The following is a 17,606-nucleotide window of genomic DNA, read 5'->3' on the forward strand; positions in this document are numbered from 1 at the left end:
CTAGTGCCAGGCAATTTTCATTTGGGCAACAGTGTTTTCCATGTTTTGAAAGAGCAGAATCTGTATGCCTTGTTCCCAACTCTACCTACTTCATTTCACGTGTTTTCTGTTCTACATGTGCAATCTACCTTCATCCCCATTTTAATCTCCATATGTGCGGTATTGTACAGAGAGTACAGTATTGTACAGTGCCGAACAGGGAGAATACTGACATCATGTGATAAACAAGAAACCTCACATCCCTGTTATGTTACTTTTCTATTTCAACTACCCCATTCTGGGATGTGAGTAAGGTAAGGTGTATTTTTTTTTATTTATTTCTCCTTTCCAATTACACAGCAGCCAAGATCACAGAAGTACCATGTCAAAATAAATACTGTTCTACTCTGTTGACAGCCTCAGGAAAAGTTCATGACTGAAATAGCACAGAAGTATAATTATATCTTTGCTCTGCAGAGGGTGGTCCATCTAGGTCAGGGCTGAGGTCATTGGCTGCATGGGGAACTTATTCACACTTAGCTAGTCTACGTCTTTCTGGCTTAAGGATGTCAAAAAGTTCATCTTTTTAACTATCTTGAACAAAAATGTTATTTATTCCATCAAAAGAAATAGCTCAAGGAAGCTGAGCTGAATAAAGACACTTGTTGGGAACTGAAAGGACAACAGCTTATTTATTAATTCATTGATTTCATCCTTTTAGTCCAACAACCCCTGCACCCAAACATTATATTATGGAAAAACGGCAAATTACATGGGGTTGGATAGACTCTTACAGAAAGCTACTGGGGAAGGAAACCCAAGGAACCTTTGCTGGATTCTCTCCTTGTTGATTCTGTCAGAAATTTCTCTCTCTCTCTCTTTGTTTCTGTCCTCCTTTACACTCCTTTTATTTATTTATTTAGGTAGTTTACCTGCCAGGAGGGCACACAGGAACCATCACAGGAAAAAATTGTTCCCATACTATTGAGGAAGAGTGGTCTTGTTGTTAAAGTACTGGACTGGGACTAAGGGGCTTTGTGATCTCTTCTGCCACAGACCTCCTATGCAACCTTTAATGAGTCACTTAATCCCCCTGTGACTTTCTCCTACTCTTTTGCTGTCTTGCCACCTTCAGGGAACAAAGCAACACTTACAGTGTATTAGTTCAGCGCCTAGCACAATCTCAACTGGGATCGGTAGGTCCCACTAGCACATATAGTAAATAATAATTTCAGGCTATTGTATTGTGAGTCAAACTCCAGAAAAGAGGAGACTCATGTTTTAGCCAAAACTTTAATTGAAATCAAATTTATTCTGGGCCCTGAACAGAAGTGCAAAGAATGGCATAAAACCACCCCTGCCTCCTCATGTCTGTTCCTGGACTGGCTGGAGCAGAAAAAGCAGGGCCACATTGATTCCAGTCTATTTTACCACACACTAGATTATGCTTTGTAGATGTGTTTTCTATATTCCTATTACAGTACCTTACAACTCAGTCTTTGTTCTATACACAGGGGAATGGCTGCAGACTGGAATAGTCCTGTTGATCTGGTTCACAGAACCAGCGCTAAGCATGAATAAAAGTTACAGTGATTACATTTGTTTACCTTTTAATATATTGAACACTTACAAATATAGTATTAATTATGTATATAACAGAAAATAATATTTGTGTATGGAAACATTTTCATAATAATGTTATTCTGTGGAAAACACAATGATAAAGTAGAGAATGATATATACTATGCTTTGATATCTAATAAATGTGGATAAATTGGAGAGAGTCCAGCGAAGGGCAACAAAAATGATTAGGGGTCTGGAACACATGACTTATGAGGAGAGGCTGAGGGAACTGGGATTGTTTAGTCTGCAGAAGAGAAGAATGAGGGGGGATTTGATAGCTGCTTTCAACTACCTGAGAGGTGGTTCCAAAGAGGATGGTTCTAGACTATTCTCAGTGGTAAAAGATGACAGGACAAGGAGTAATGGTCTCAAGTTGCAGTGGGGGAGGTTTAGGTTGGATATTAGGAAAAACTTTTTCATTAGGAGGGTGGTGAAACACTGGAATGCGTTACCTAGGGAGGTGGTAGAATCTCCTTCCTTAGAAGTTTTTAAGGTCAGGCTTGACAAAGCCCTGGCTGGGATGATTTAATTGGGGATTGGTCCTGCTTTGAGCAGGGGGTTGGACTAGATGACCTCCTGAGGTCCCTTCCAACCCTGATATTCTATGATTCTATGATTCTAACCCCCTTTACTACTTCAGTTTAAAATGGGCTGAAACACATATTTTGCAATTTATAAAGATCAGTTTATGAGAGAGTCTTTTTTTGTTTTGCAACTTTCTTGAATTCAAAACTTCAAATATAAAAATGACTAGAGCATGATTTCTGGCCCAGTCCAAAAAACCCCCTGACATTTATATTTCAGGAAGCAATGAGTCTCCAGATCTCCAAACTATCTCTTACAGAGGTATCATTCTCTCCCTGGGGGAAGAGAAAAGCTATTGGAGCAGCATAAAATTTAGGTGCTTTAAGTTTTTCTCCAGGACTTCTGTTAGATTTGCTATCAGAAGAAGAAATGAAACTGAAATTTATGTTTTCTCTTTCACAAATCTCATGCTTTCTGATCTGGTGTTTTGTCTTGCAATTAGTGCTATTTCTTAAAGCGATACACACAGAAGTGGTGGCTAAGTGTTTTTTGTCAGTATTAACATGAAAGAAGTAAAAATATGGCTTTTAGAAATATTGTTAGGAGGATAATCTTAAAGTTAATATACTTTATTCTCTTTCTTTTTCTGACAGAACACTTTTCCAAAGACTCAGTAGAACATGGCTTGTTCGTGACTTTAAAGGTGAGATAGCAAGCTAAATTGCTTCCTTTGCTGGAGATTGCAGTAAGGTAGTAAATTAAATTATGGTTGCAGTTAGATTTCAAGCTGTAGTCTTCCTAGGTGAGAAGTTCTTCCCAACATCTTGTCTCTCTGAAAGAGACATTAGCAATGGAAAGAACAATTAGGTCATATAATCATTTCTGCTGTTAATGTTGGATTGTTCCCTGCTGTGCAAGAATGTTCCATACACCTTCCTTTAGAGGATTGTCTAGTGCTTTGTCTAAAAATAAGTTCATTCCAGGGCCATGCACAAGAGGGGTGGTGGTGGGGGAAGCAGGGTAATGCCCCCCCAATAACTGGCAGGGCAACAGAACTCCTCTGACCCCAGGGCTGGGGCGAGCGAGCTCCTATGGTCCCAAGACCATGGCAGGGGCAGAGAACATGCCCCTCCAAAAGCCTCAAATTTTTATTCCTGCGCACGCCCCGGTTCATTCTATATCTCTACTTCTATACACCTGTAGGAGTGAAAGTTAAAATGAATCAGGCCCAATTCAGAACTATCCACAACTAACTATGGACACAGTCCTGGAAACGAATACTCTCACGTGGACCATCAGAATTACATGACGTCCCATTGCTAGTCAGACTCTGAATAGCATTACATGCTTATCTGGACACCGGTCACTGTGTTATTGTGAGTCATGTGTCCCCACATATAATACTTTATATGATAGCTTGTTAACTATAGTTAATGCTTTGGGATCCCTTGACATGAAAGGCAAATTATATTGTAAATATGAGATCTTATTATTATTTGTTATAAAGATTTAATGACAGGTAGCAAGTTCTACCTCGGAGCATGCAAACTTTGGATTCAGTTAAATTACATAGGGTCAGATTTTCAAAACATCAGAAGCCAAGAGACATGTATAATGGCATGTTTAGGACTATATTGTTACATAATGGTATGTCCTGTGGAAAGGCAGCACCCAGGAACAGACCAAGAAATGAATTGTGACTCTGCGAGTTACATTTAATTTCTTGGTTCTCCCCTTATTCCAGGTCACAGTAACAGATTACTTGCTCCTATTCATCTCTGTTGGATGATGCATTGGAGGCGGGAGGAGCTGAGCAAAGATTCCCCCCATTCCTCACCCTTGCCTGCCCATGCCCCAACTCTATGCACGGGATGTCGAGTATTGGCCTTGGGGAGATGCTTTCCCCATCTCCACACTGTGACCCGCAATTCATGCAGCTTATTTAGAGAACACATAGGTCAAGACACAATCTTGCTCTTGAATTTGCATGGATGACTGAGCGCAAGAATCAGGTAATTGCAGGCCCACATGACCCACTAAACATCTAGCTGACTATTTTTATGCAAAGGTGCCTGATTTCAATGATTAATTGTATAACTGCATGAGGCATTGTGAACATATTTTTGCATGCTGACCTGGGTTTCTAATGTTTTGAAAATTAATCCCTTAACCTTTCAATATCTCAGTTTCCTTGTCTGAAAAATGGGAGATATAAAACTTCCTTAATGACCTTACATGGTGATGTGAGGGTTAATTAATTGGTTAATGTTTGCATTGCACTTTGAACATGTAAGCCGATATACAAGTGATAATTAGAGTATGTAATAATTTGAACTTAGAGGAAGTTCTAACTTTTTCATATTGACACTGCAGTAATTGCTACACTAAGGAGAGTTGATTATAAAAACAACAGGATATATTTTATTGTACGTCAATCAGCAACAAAGTCTTCATTTTCTCTGACCAAACCAATAATTCATATTTCATTTATTTCGTGCAGTTAATTCATTACATAGCTATGCCCAAACCACAAGGCAGTTTTAGGGACCAGTGACAGCGATCACGTATACGTTATGTTTAAAAGAAAAATATTCACTGATCTGATTTATATGACATAATGATATCTTAATAGAAATTTGTACTAACAAGTGGAATTACGTAGGATATTATGGATTAACTAATTATGATAAAACAGAGACCAGCCTTACTTCAAACTGAACCCAAACCCTTTCAAAGATTAGAAAAAACTTCTGTGAATTTATATGTACACATGTTTTTACTTCCAGCTTTTGCCCAGGATAATAAGTGAAAATACCACAAGAAAGGCTATTCTCATGAGATTTAGTGGAAAGGATCTGATATGAGATTTCCACCATGATATGTAGTGAGAATAAACATCACCTTTCAGAAGCTTTTTGGACAAAGCTTCCAAACTCTCTTAGGTTTCTCCAATCAGTTGCCGATAGTACAGTATATCAAATAATGTGTCCTAGTCTCAATGAAGTCAATGGGAATCTCACTTTTACTTCTGTGGTCATCAGTGCATGCCCTTAGAAAACAGCTTGAAGAATGTGTGTTTGCTGTGCTACCATAAGCATTTTTTTCCACCAAATACAAAATTCAGAAAATTTTGGCTATTAACTTTTTAAACTATGCTGAAACAAGCCCATCATCTGAGAATCTATTCAGCATTTTAAAATATTTGAAGGCTATCATAAACCAATAATAGTAACCTATGGAGTATTCCCAAAGTATCCAGTATTGGTGTTCAGCATCTGAGCTTGAAAAATGGTCACATATATTCTAATAGGTGTATTTAACCAAATCACGCAGACTGGTTTTGAAGAGTCCTAAATATCAGACTTGGATAAGCTGTCAATGGACCACAGCTCTAGTATTTACAAAAATACTAATACTTATTTCTAGTATTCCACCAGTTCTTCTTTTTTGGTTTAACAGGTAAAGAGTGGGATCTCTCACTAAATATTCTTTTAAACGTTTAAGGATTGCACATAAATTAATGCCCGCATTACAGTTTAGAATAAATGTTATATGCTCACAACTTTGCGTCTTTACATTATTAATAGGATCATTGGAATGTTTCAAATTCTGTCACATCAGTTTTGATCTTTCCATCTAGCTCAGCACGTTTCTCCATGTTTTGACTGAGTGTGCATTCAATGATTTGTCAGTTTCCTAAATGAATCTGAAATTTTTTTTATAAATCAGTGACATAGTGATACTTTGAAAATGTTGTGTCCATAGATTAATTCCTTTTTTATCTTTTATTCCAATCATTGACTAATCAAAAGTATTTCTTTAGAATGGAACATTTTATAAATGAAACAAGCAAATACATTGTAAATGTTAGGTTAGTTAGTAGGTAGATATATAAATAGACATATTGTCTAGTGCACTCTACAGTGACTTACCTAGGTTTAAAGCAGAATTATATGAATGTGATAATGAATGACAATAGTGTGTTCTTTATATCACAGTCATATGTACAGTTTACTATCTACATAATGACAGGTTTCAGAGTAAGAGCCGTGTTAGTCTGTATTCGCAAAAAGAAAAGGGGTACTTGTGGCACCTTAGAGACTAACCAATTTATTTGAGCATAAGCTTTCGTGAGCATGGAAACACAGTATGCATCCGATGAAGTGAGCTTTAGCTCACGAAAGCTTATGCTCAAATAAATTGGTTAGTCTCTAAGGTGCCACAAGTACTCCTTTTCTATCTACATAATGCCATTCCAGCTTCATTTATATTGATGGAGGGGATGATGTAAGATTTAATTATTAATTTTTAAATAACTGAACACCAAAGAACTCAGGGTTCAAATATTCAGAGAGTCAGCTCTGCCTTTCAACATTCCACGCTAGAAACACTGAGTGCCAGAAAATTAAATGTGTTGATATATTTTGGATCAGACATTAAAAATGCCTTCTCCGTTTGGATATTATGGTTCTTGTGGCACTTTCCTTAAGCGTGGGGGTTTGAGTAGGTGTTCCTGACCAGAATTTCCCATTGTTCCTTTCTTGTGCTCTAGTTGTTCACGTGACTTCTACATTTCAGTGATTCTTTTATAGGTATATAGCGAAGATATTTTATATTCTTTGGGATGAGATGTATTGGGCAAATAAAAGATAATATTCTTACTGAAGCATGGAGGCCTAACCATGATTTTACCAAGCAGATCTTAGTGAGGTCCAAAAGCTACTATTACATTGCATTCCAATGCAATAGGCTGACAAACTCAGAGCAAGACATAGTCTGTCCTGACCATTTTACAACATAAAGCAGAAAAAATAATGAAGTTCACACACGTAAAACAGGGTCTGATCTCAGAATGGTGCAGAGTTTGGGAGATTTGGGAAAATCGTCTGTCATATCAGTGGATTATCAGTGAAAGACTTCATGGCACAAATGTATTTTAAGAAGGGATATGAATGGAGAAATGGAATTCATCTGGAGCACAAAGGGTGTAACTCCTACCACCGCTGAGGCAAAAGGCCTATGTGTTACCTAAATCCCACTTACTACACTGCATCTGGGAGTGGGCCTTCCAGCCTCGATCCACAGACTCACAGTAGCTCTCTAAAAGTAGCTGTGGAGATGCTGCTTTTATATTGCAGCTCCAGCTGGAACTCAGGCTCTCAGGCCTTGCTCCCCACCCCCCAGGCTTTAGAGCCTAAGGTCTAGGCCTAGCTGCAAAATCAATGCAGATATTTTTAGAGCACTAGCATGAGTCCTGCTAGGGTAAGTCTGTGGACACAGGCTGGGTGGCTCGCTCCCAGATGCAGTGTAGACATGTCCCAAAATCCTAGTACTTCCCAGCATTAAGACGACCATGGAACAGTGAACAGAAGAGTGAGGTGCTGAATCTTCTCTGATACCTCCTGCTACCTTGAAAGCCACATGGATGTCCTTATGCTGCATTGACTGTCTGTTCTTTTTTAGGGGTGAAGGAAAAGAACTACTAGTTTGTGTCTCTGTATTCTTCTGCTATTGACACCTGCCATTCAACTTCCATGCAGTTTGTTGTCTCTTAATATTTTTTTTCTTAATAGTAAAAAAGGATACATAGGACACTGGTGAGCAACCTATTTAAAAGTTTAATACTTTCAATGGTAACAGTTATATCGGTGTTAGCTTAAAACAAGTTAAAAATAAAAGTTCAGGAACATACGGGACTTGTATTTTAATGAGGTGATTTGTGTAGAACTGTCACTGATTGTTAACATTTACAAATATAAGTAATTCAGTCATATAAAACAAATATTAGATGGATATATTTTAATGAATTTAAATCTATGTATAAATGCCAGCAGGAAGTTCCAATCATATTTAGTCAGGAACATGCATTAATCTTGCTTAGTTTTGTCCTGTGTGGTCCACTGGCCAGGCTATACACAGAAAATTAACAATAAATGCTTACAATAAATGACCTCTCTTTTGTGCTTGTGAAAACATACACTATTTAGGTTTTAATTGTGCTATTTTTCAGCTGCACAAAATCTAACTGTCTGCCCAAAGTCTAAACTAGGTTTGTGTTTCTCCATATACTCAAAATCAATTGTAAAAAAAAATAATAATTTTCCAAGTAAAGTTTAGCTATATTTACATGTAACAAAACAAGTGTAACCCTTCTGCCTGTCAGAGTTGGCAGCAACAAGGGCCGGGTTCAGTATCTAGGGGTTCCAGTCCAATAATACAATGCAAAACCGGCTTGAGCCCCCACCCAGTGACCTGGGACAAATATATACCGCCCCCGCTGGGCACCTCCAAGAGGCAATACTTCCCCTCTCGCAAGCACAGAGTCTGAGTGTAGCAAAGCCTTTTAATAACAGAGAGAAACAATGTGGCATTATGTTGGGGAAACACCACCAACAGGATTCCTAACACAACCCATGAGCAAAAAACCCACCCCAAGCAAATTGGGGCATGTCCTTTCCCTTTGGTTCTTGAGTCCAGCAACCCAAAATCACCCAAAGTCCCACACCCCAAAAGTCTCTGTCCCTGGTCAGTGCAGCCCCAGAGCTCGAAAGTTTATCTGCAGAGTTTTACCTCCCAACCTGGGTGGAGATGGGGGGTGGGGGGCGTTAAGGGACACTTTACGTGGTCCAAAGCCGATTGCCCCACCTCTCCATGGGGCTCTGCCCCGCTCCACCAGCCATCCCACGAATCGCTCCGCTCTGCCAGCCGCCCCATGAGCTGCTCCAGGCATCCCACAAACTGCTCCGCTCCACCAGCCGCTCTGCTCTGCCAGCCGTCCCATGAGCCGCTCCAGCCATCCTGCAAACTGCTCTGCTCCAAGAGCTGCTCTGCTCTGCCAGCTGTCCCGCAAACTGCTCCACAATATACCTTCAGGCTCCCCCACTACTTAACACAACACTCAGTGATTTCAGCTCTTAGTAAGTTTAGCTCTTTTATGATTTCAGCTTGTAGTAGGGGAGCCTCAGTGCTGGTGCACCATTGGCCCAAAGTGAATTCAGCTCAGCAGCCTCTAACTAGATTCCTAATAGAATCAAAATTAGCTCTGATATTCCACAGTGGAGAGAGGAGAAAGTGCAATTAGCATATAAGGCCCTCACCATAGGGCTCATACCACCAAGTATTAATACCTATCCCCAGCCTCTCTCCATTCACTGGGTTTTGGAACCCATGACCCTTGCCTAGCGAGTGCTGCTTAGTCAATGGTGAGTCCCTCCATCATAACAAAAGGCCAAGTACAGTTCCACTGTCCTTGATTCACATAATCAGGATAATAACAGTTTATTCCTGCCCCAATAACAGAGAAACTGGGGTTCCTAAAGCAGCCAAAGTGACCATGTAGGCGGGGTGGGTGTGCCTATGCAAATGAGATCAGCCCCTGAAGTTCTTTTCCACAACCCACCATGACTCGCCACCAGATGTCAGGGTAGAGCCCATCCTGACTGCTTACACAAGAATAGTCCGGCAACCAATTAACAATAATATGTGCACTGAGTAGGAAAAGAATAAACTCTTATCTGCAAAACACAATGCCTATTTGCTCCCATACTAACCTCTTTCTCTCTGATCACCCAGCAAATTTTAGGGAAAAGGGAAGGAAGAAAAGCTAGAATGAAATATAAGCAGATACTTTTTGCTTGTGGAGGAGACACAGTTACACTTACTGCAAACACTTAGGATCCAATTCTCCCTTGAAATACTCCAGTTTTATACTGGACAGAAAGTAATGAAGCAAAGCCTGAACATTAGGCTTAGAATAACCGGACACCGTAGATGGTGATGTTCACTTGTTTGAAGGTATCACATCTGTTTTATTTAGAAATTGTTAGGAAGTTCCTTCCATCTCAATACACAAAATGGCAGAACTGTTACAAACAGAGGGGAAAATGGTGGCAGTTAGCCAGTGGCCTGAGTAGTGGGTGGTTCAGGGCCCATGTGGGACACTGGAAGGCACAATCCCTGAGCTGTGTGAAAGAGGAATGTGCAGGCTGCTCTCTTAGGTTTGGCCAGATTGCTGTGCAAGCCAATGAGGAATGGATCATACTCCCTACTCCTCTCTCCTCCCTTTGGGCACAGTGAAAGTACAGTCACTGCACTCCCCTGGGTTCCAGGGACTACAACAACTGTGAAATCCCCTGAACAAAGCGTGAAGCTCCTTGTGTTTCCCCCCCTCATCCCTGTGCTGTGCACTCACTTAAGGGCCTGTAACCATCTAGCCATGATAATTTTTCCTACAGATGTGTGAAGTCATATCGTCACATGCTAATCCAAAGTGGAGTCCCTATAAAGCTAAGGATTGGTATTGCATATTCAGCCATCTTTAAGAATTACTAAAGTATCTGTTCCGATACATCATGAGTTGCTTTGCTGCTCAGAACATTCTCTTCTTTGAATCTACATCTCACCATCTTTCTGCACTCCACACAAACTGGTCCCAAAATATCTGCACGGACATAACCTTACATCTCTCTTACCTCTCCACAGGATACAAAATGACTCATTAGATGAACAAACACCTAGATAAATACCTAAAAGTCACATCAAGTTGGTGGCAGCTATAGTTTTATATTAATTGTTCCCAAAAGACACTTTTGCTGTAAGTATCTTTGTCAAACGGAATTCACAAAGAGCTAAAAAGGTCTGTTTGTGCATGTGTGTTATATGGAGGGACAGAACATCTTGTGAGTTCTATAGGTGACAAATCAGTGATGGCACCATAGAAATGAATGTGATTCAGCCAGCCAGAAACTGCAAAAGCAAAACAAAAAACCACAACCCTACTGAAATCCAGCTTATCTATTTACGCAGCAATTGATAAAGCCTGACAACTTAATTAAGTCTCTTTTATTCAACTTGCAATACCACGTGATGTTTCAGTGATAGTAAACTTAACTGATATTAACAATATTAAAAAGCATGCTTCTGAAATTACACAAATTTAAAGTGTGCACTTTAAAAATATCCACTACAATAATTGATTCAAATTTAAGTAATGAATATAAAAATAACTATTTTTGGTATCGTCAGTAAACACATATTTGGGACAGTCATATGACAGAGGAGCACCAGATATAATTCCCTGGATTATTCTGTTTTATTACAAATGTGGCAAGATTGGAGCAAATCATAGTGCAATTTCCATATTTTATATGTTGAACAACACTGATTTTGGAGGGAGAGGGATAGATGTGTGTGTTTGTGTGTGTGTGTGTGTGTGTGTGCTTGCTTGTTCAGGGAAAGAGAGCAAAAATTGTACAATCACTTAGAATAATTCCTGGTTAATACAATACTTATGGTTCAAAGCCACACCTTTCTGGAAATAACTACTCTATGATATACATTATTAATAGTGTTCATATGACACTAATACTTTAAGATGAGCCAGTAAGGGTATTATGATACTGTAAAATTTTAATCCCAAGAACTGTGTCTATAGTAATAAAATGTATGTAAATTATTGCTTATATGAGTTTTAAGTTGATTTGTCTATTTTGTAACTGTTGCTGTGTAGGATATCTTTTTCTCTAACTTAGAAATGTGTGTATTTCAGACCAGTATATTTCTCTTTACCCTTTTATATTTATTCAAGAAAGTTTGGTTTGATAGGTAAATAGAATTTTGAGGAAAACATATTACAATGAAACTTTATAATCAAAATCTTTAGTTTTTAAAGTTATGAAGGTTATTCAAATATTCAAATACACTTTAAATGCAAAAATTGAACTTTTAGGTTCCTATGTTAGGTATATTATTCCACTGAAAACAAGTGGTAGTTAAAAAGATATTAAATCTATTTTTTCATCAATACATCCTTGACATGAGGGGCTAAACACTACCACCATATTTTTGGTATTATCGCACATTAAATACCCTAACACTCTATTAAAATGGACTGTGTCATAGTGGAGGGCCAAAGGGAAATATAGTCGAAAAATGGTTTGCCTTTAAGAAGTTTCCCAGTCCATGTATCATTTGCTACAGTGCACACTAATTTTATCCATTAGTATACAGGTAATCAAAGATACTACAAAAGGAACAGATCATTTAAATCACTGACAATGCAGCATTGTTCCTTGCAGTATAGTTTTAAGAGTTATGTCCAATCTGGTTTTAAATTACTGAATCCATGGGCCTTCCACCATTTCATCTCTTAGGTAGTCTAATAGAGCACATCATTAAAAAGTTTTTTAATATCCAGCCCAAATTTTCCTGTGCTCAGCTACAAATCATTACTTCTGGTGATAACTCTCTTTGTGACCCTGAACAAATTTTGCCCCTTGTCAGTACTGAGTTTATTCTTTAAATATTTGTGAAGAGTTATCATTAGATCTGACTGGAATTTTCTGTCAGAATGATTTTCCAATAGATAATGCCATTTCTGCAAAACTGATAAAATGCAGTTTTCATGGGAAAACTTCAATTTTGCTAAAACATTTTCAATTTTCTGTCAGGAAAATCTAAGTGAAGTATTTCATTTCAGCTCAGTTTGATCTGAATTGGAATATTTCATTTTGTTGAACTGACCCAACCTGTTTCCTTTTGAATCAGTTCAACATGAAACTGTATTTCCCTATCATAGCACATTGCCTCATGGAAGTTGTAGATTGGGTCCCCATTCTATCCTATGGACTGGGCTCCCTGAAGACTACATCTCACATGCTAGCTCCCAAAATGCAGTGTGGACTCCCCACTGACCATGCTGCTTGGTAAATCATGGGAGTTATGTGACTGTAGGGCCATCAGACCACAGGAGCTTATGAGGAGAATGGAGCGTCAGGCTCCTGAACTAAACTCCTATAAGGCAATGCATTACAATGGGGAATGCAGTTTAATGTCAAACTAATTCAAAAGGAAACAATTCATGTTATTTCAGAAAAAAAAAAAAACCCCGAAACAACTTTTCAATTTGGGGAAGTCAAAAAGCTTTGTTTCGACTGAAAATGTCAAAACAAAATGTTTTGACATTTCCATATTGAATTCTTTTGGAATATTTCATTTTGTGAAAAGTTAAGAAATTTCAACTTTTCATCCCAATTTAGATCAAATCCTGGCTTCATTGAAGTCAATGGGAATTTTGCCATTTGCTTCAACAGGGTCAGGTTTTCACCCTTAATTTTTACTCATATATATCATATCATAAAGACCCTTCATTTTTTTGGTTCATTTCTCTAAATGATTTAATTATGGACTCCTTTAGGATGTCCAAGCCCTCTTCCATGTGCATTGGGATCCATATGCTATCTTTCATCAATAATAGGGGTGTAGAAATCAGCTGGGGTATGCAAAAAAGGGAGCAGCTGCTAAGTAGCATGTCTCTCCTTCCCCAGATCACAGAGAAGATTCTCCTCTCTTAATCAGTGGGGTTTGGCTGGGCTCTGTGAGAACCATACCAGGGGTTGGAGGGCTATTTACTTTTTCCATCAGTCTCTGCCACAAGAATTTCTCCATGGAAGGTAGAATCATAGAATATCAGGGTCAGAAGGGACCTCAGGAGGTCATCTAGTCCAAGCCCCTGCTCAAAGCAGGACCAATCCTCAATTTTTGCCCCAGATCCCTAAATGGCCCCCTCAAGGATTGAACTCACCCTGGATTTAGCAGGCCAATGCTCAAACCACTGAGCTGTCCCTCCCCCCTTTTCAGGTAGTGCTGACCTGACCCTCAGGGAGTAATGTGTCTGTGGGGTGAGGCTTGGAGAATAGTGCAGATATATTGAGTCTTTGCATAAAAGTGCCTGCCCTTCATAGGCATCTCAAGATCCGTGAGACTTTGCCACGTTCTTAGGACATCTCTTCTGTTGCTCCTTTCATGGGAAGGGAGGGACCCACTCTGCATGGAATTCATGATGGAAACTCAGAGGGCCTGATTCTTAGTTACACTGAAGCCCCTTTACAAAAATTTAGCCACGGAAAAAGGTCTTAAAATGGGTGTATGTAACATGTTCATCATGTTCAGACCCCTTTACAGGCCAGAGTAGTGTAAATGCCTTAATGTAACTGCAAGATAAAGCCATGGAGATTACCATTCCTTACATAGATTTTTGCTATGTAGGAGACTGTGTGGCCATAAGTGCCCTACTTCTCCAAAACTGACTTTCCTGAAATGTCATACACTTTTAATGCTGTACTTGATTAACCAGTTGTCTGTTGACTAATTAAAACTTCATAGTCTCTAGCACCAACCTTCCTTATTTTGATATTCTTATTTGATAATATTTCCCTAATGGAGCAAAATAGATTATTTTAGATGAGAGGAAACAGCAAAAGAAGAAAACATGAAAGTAAAGACTCAACCAGACAGCATGGTTTGTATCTCTTCTTCAACTTGCTGCATCAACTCTGCCTCACAAAATGGCAGTTGTTCCTGCAAACAGCAGACTCCAAGAAATGTAAAGGTGCAATGAAAAGGCAAATTACATTGTTACATGCACCATTGATTCTCTGATGTCTGTGTCACAGAGTTGTCCTCCATCTATTTTAGTAACCTTTGTTGATCCATGTTTAGATTTATTAGTCACCCAACACATATATTTGGTCAGATAAAGCCTCCACTCACCCCACCCCCATGGGCATACATGCTTGATTGTTGCTTCATGTTTGTTTTCACTCTCTTCCAGTAGTGAAAGTCTGTAGCAATTGCTAAAATGATTTTATTTTCTGTTCATTGGATAAAGTGAAAACATATTGTTACCCAAAGAACTTCACAGCTATGTTCTGCATTGGCAAATTCTATTTCAGTGGTCTGGTAAATAATTCTAATATAGGGACCACCCCTCCACCTGTTTCTATCTTTTCTTCACAGATTGTATTAATCAGTATTCATACTCCAATTATAAGAAACATCCCACCAAATTTCAGGAGTGCCCATTGTGTTTGCTATGCATTTGTGAACTTTTTGTGGTCTTTTAGGTATTTATTAATATCCGCCTAATTTAATATCTCTATTGCCTTATTTAATAGCTCTAAAACTGCAAACCATAACCTAAGTATTTATCAGAGATGCATATTGTGATGTATGCCTGGAAAGGAAGACACTGCCTTGTATTTTTGCATTTTCTTTACCATTGTCTACCTGCCTTCTATGTGCTGTTATAATTATTTTAATAAATAGGGGCTATAAAAACAAGGTTACCTTTTCTAAACCTTTTAGGTATGAGTGCAAGGACAAAGATGTGGTGCACTGCTGAACAAGGAGATGTATCTTCACTTCACAGGATGAGTGAAACAGAAGCCTTAACAGAGGCGTTGACAGAGTGCCTCTGACCCTCTGCTTTCGCATAAAACTTCAGTGTACAACAATCTAGACCACCCTACCCCAGGTGAGAAATGAGAAATTTTAAGGGCCGTTGAACACTAAGCGTTTTCACAGTAGGCAAGCACACATTTATTCAGCACAGGTGTTTCTGTAATTGTGAAACACTGGTAAAACCTCACAATGTTCAATAGCCCTCAAACTCATGCTTCTACTGGTTTGCAGTGGTGATCTAGTGTTAGTACACTGGGCTATAATATAAAAAACCATACAAATGCATGCTGGTTCAAAACCTGAGGAAGTGTCCCTTACACTCAGTTTGCTAGCTGCGTTGCTTTGTTTCTGAATTTACAGGTCTCTGTATGTCTCTCTCCCCACTCCCCTTGTTACCCAAGTAGTCCTTCTATTCCTCCCTGTGTGCTCTTCCACAGCTGGCCAATCTGTTTCTACCTCTATTGCCCCCTCCAGCCAACCAGTCTCTGTTTTTTCCCCTCTCTCCACTCCTTCCCCATCTTAACCATGTTGGGTCCCATGTCCTGTCTCCACCTCCAGCCAGCATGTCCCTGCCTGTTGCTATCCCTGTCCCCTTTTTTCCCTTCTATCCTGCTAGTCAGTAAGGCCCTCCACAGCAGAAATCCCCACACCCGATATCCCTGCTGCCCCTAAACAAACTCCCTCTTTCTCTAGTTTTAGCTTCCTTGCTAGCCAACCTGTCCCTGTCTCCTTCCCCTCCCCTGCGCAGACTGTTGTCCCTCACTCCAACCAACCTTTCCTTGGTTCTCATCTCTGCATCCTTTACCCCAGTCAATGTGGAAATGATATTTTAGGTACCACTTATCCTACAAAAACAACCCTCATTAAACCTATTTTTCCCCAAGTGGTTCAATAGCTTGGTTTTTCTTTGCCTGTGTTGGCAGTGCAGGGGTCTCAAACACGCGGCCTGCGAGTTATTTCCTGCGGCCCTCCATAGGCGCCGACTCCATCGGCAGCCAAGCTCCTTTCACTCCCTATCCCCCGTCCTCCCCCCCCCGAGCGTGCTGCGTCCCCACTCCTCCACCTACCTCCCAGTGCTTCCAGCCGCCAGACAGTCTGGCGGCGCTTAGGACTTTCCAGGAGGGAGTGGGGAGGAGCGGGGACACGGCGCACTCAGAGGAGGAGGCGGAGAAGAGGCAGGGCCGGGGCGGGGATTTGGGGAAGGGGTTGGAATGGGGGCGGGGAAGGGGTGGGAAGAGGCGGGGCAGGGGCAGGGCCTCATGGAAGGGGTGGAGTGGGAGTGGGGACAGAGGCAGAGGGGGGGCTTTAACGGAAGTAATTCTAAAAATAAATGCGTGTTTTGTCATTTGGGTGAGGTGCATTACTGAGTGTTTATATTTTATTAAAACCCCTCTTCGCATTACAGTTTTAAAAAAGTTAATACATTGACTTTTAATAGCACACTATATTACTCTTCATTTTTTTCATTTTTGACTATACTTTTGTATCATTGTATGAAAAGGTTTCAGTGATGCAGCCCTCTGGCCAATGTACTAGTCCTCATGTGGCCCTCGTGGTGATTTGAGTTTGAGATCCCTGTTTTAGTGTAATTACTACCCAAGGTTGAAACAGTTTCCTAACATGAAAATCACATGTTTACATCTGTGCACCCAGGTAAGGTAAAACATGAAAGGGCTGCAACATGTTTCATAACTGTGATACCACAGGGTTACTTTTGTACGTGCACAGGGCCTTAGTGAGCTGTTGCAGCAGACCAGCATAGGGTTCCTGCACTGGCTTTTTTTAAAGCTGACTTTGTTTTACTAAAAAAAATAAATTTTTAATCAAAAACATGATAGGGAGGGGAGAATGAATAGGAGAGTTCCTAGCAGGCTAAGACTTCAGGGGCCAGGATGTGCTTAAATAAAGGTACTAGCATTGTTTTATAATTGGAACCGGTTGAGAATTTTCCGTTGATTTTTTTTTCTACAGAAACATTGTTTATACAATGGAAAACAGAAATTAAATAGTTCATTCTGGGATGGTTTGACTCAAATCAAAATATTTCTATTTGTTCAACTGAACCAAAACACTTTGTTTCACCTCAGTTTAACGTTAAAATTACATTTGTCTAAGCTGGTGCAGTGCCTCATGGGAGTTGTAGTTTGGGTGTTTCGTGCTCCCACTCTTTCCCATGGGCTGTACTCCTTGCGTGGACTAGATGCACTGCAATGTCTACTCTGGTGTATCATTGGAAACAC

The sequence above is a fragment of the Natator depressus genome, chromosome 1, assembly GCF_965152275.1.
Source record: "Natator depressus isolate rNatDep1 chromosome 1, rNatDep2.hap1, whole genome shotgun sequence".
Taxonomy (NCBI): domain Eukaryota; kingdom Metazoa; phylum Chordata; order Testudines; family Cheloniidae; genus Natator; species Natator depressus.